This window comes from Lolium perenne, chromosome 6 (genome assembly GCF_019359855.2).
Source record: "Lolium perenne isolate Kyuss_39 chromosome 6, Kyuss_2.0, whole genome shotgun sequence".
Classification (NCBI taxonomy): domain Eukaryota; kingdom Viridiplantae; phylum Streptophyta; class Magnoliopsida; order Poales; family Poaceae; genus Lolium; species Lolium perenne.
In genome coordinates, this window is record NC_067249.2 from 120,069,000 (window position 1) to 120,070,953 (window position 1,954).

Below are 1,954 nucleotides of genomic sequence, written 5' to 3' on the forward strand. Positions count from 1 at the left end.
AAAGACCACTTGGTCCTTTCCAACATTCAGCGTCAGTTTAGCCCCTTTTACGTCAATTAGTGCTCCAGCAGTTGCCAGAAATGGCCTTCCCAAGATAATAGCTTCGGATTGATCCTCCATATCAAGCACAACAAAGTCCACTGGGTATGAAAATCTATCAACTGATACAAGTACGTCATGCATTACGCCAGTTGGATGTCTTATTGTCCTGTCAGCAAGCTGCAGCATCAGTGATGTTGGATGGAGTTCATCCACTGCTAGAGTTTTGCAAACCGATGTTGGAATCACACTAACAGAGGAACCTAGATCGCATAGTGCTAACAATTTCTTCTGTCCCACTTGACACGGTATGCAGAAACTTCCTGGGTCATCTAAATTTTCAGGCAGTGTGTTCTGAATCATTGCACTACACTCCTTTGTTAGTGTCACCATCTCTGGTTCCTCCATTGTTCTTTTCTTTGAAATGGGCTCCTTGAAGTACTTGGCGTGCATAGGGACATGCAAGACTGCATCCAAAATTGGTATTGTTACCTGTACCTCCTTCATCCTTTCCAAAAATTTAGCAAATTGCTTTTCATCCTTCGACTTATCAAATCTTTCAGGAAATGGTAATTTGGTAGGAAGGCTCACTTCTAGCTTGAGTTAACTCAGCTTGATCTTTTGCTTTCTCAGTACTAACAACATGCTCCTTGTTCTTTTCCACTAGCTCTATCTGCTTGTTATTTGCATTGTCGTATGCATTCCTTAGTGGTGGTGTGACATAGAGCTTTGTTGGTGGTGCTTGTAATATTGGCCCAGTCACAGTCCCTGACCTTGTGGTTATTGCTCCACATTGTGCTCTTGGGTTTGCTTCTGCTTGAGCTGGTAGCCTTGCTTCCACATGTGCATTTGGTTGAGCAATACTCATATTGTCCATTTTTACAGACATCATTCTTAGCATTTCTTTCAAGTCATGCATTTCTGCCTTCATACTGTTCAAAATCTCACCTTGCTCACTGACCTTCTTTTCTAGTACAGCCTCTGTAGTCAAATTTTGTTGCTTCTGCTGAACATAGCCTTGCTGTGGTGACTTTAAGTTTGAACCTGATGAAGAACATGCTGATACTGAGGGGTTACTGGTTTTATATGGTAGGTTTGGGTGTTGTCTCCATTGTGAGTTATAATTCTGGGAAAAAGGGCCTTGTCCCTGTGCATAATTCACTTCAGATACAGACTGCAAAGAGGGTTCAGTTGTCAAAAATGAACACTCTCCATCATGACCTGCGATACCACAAACATTGCATACTTGAATTGTTGACGTGCTCGCTACACTTGGTTTCTGAGCTGAGTAATTGGCTTGCAGCTGTGTGATTGATCTAGTGAGCAGCTCAACTTGTGCGGCAAGTGCATCGGTGGATGACAAATGGTACATCCCTGGTTTCTGATGTGGCACCGCCCTCTCTGAAGACCACTAAACATTATGAGATGCAATGCTTTCTATAAGAGTGAATGCTTCATTCAGAGTTTTTTTCATAATACCTCCACCTGCTGATGAATCAACAAACGCCCTAGTCTGAGGTGTCAATCCCTTATAGAATGTTTGGAGGACAAGCCATCTTTCCAGGCCATGATAAGGGCACATTCTCAGAAGGTTCTGGTACCTATTCCAAGTGTCATATAGGTTCTCTCCATCAAGCTGTGCAAAATTGGTAATTTTTTCCCTGTATTCAGCTGACTTCAAAGGTGGGTAATACTTCTCAAAGAAAGCTTGCACTAAATGCTCCCAACTATCTTTCTGTGATAATGGCAGTGTGTTTAGCCACACCTTTGCTGAATCACGTAGAGCTAAAGGAAACAACTGTAGCCTAATTGAGTCTGCCGGCACACCATTGATCTTCACCGTGTTGCAATATTCAAGGAACTGTGTAATATGCTCATGAGGGTCTTCCAAAGTAGAACCACCAAACCTTGATTG

At 42.6% G+C, this 1,954-nt stretch overlaps 1 non-coding gene across 1 annotated transcript; it reads left to right on the forward strand.

Annotated features, from left to right (window-relative positions):
• Positions 1 to 1,601: 1,601 nt before the first annotated feature.
• Positions 1,602 to 1,708, forward strand: LOC127319554 (small nucleolar RNA R71). Its single transcript, XR_007862554.1, has one exon. It is a non-coding gene; the product is annotated as a small nucleolar RNA R71 (small nucleolar RNA).
• The last annotated feature ends 246 nt before the right edge of the window (positions 1,709 to 1,954 follow it).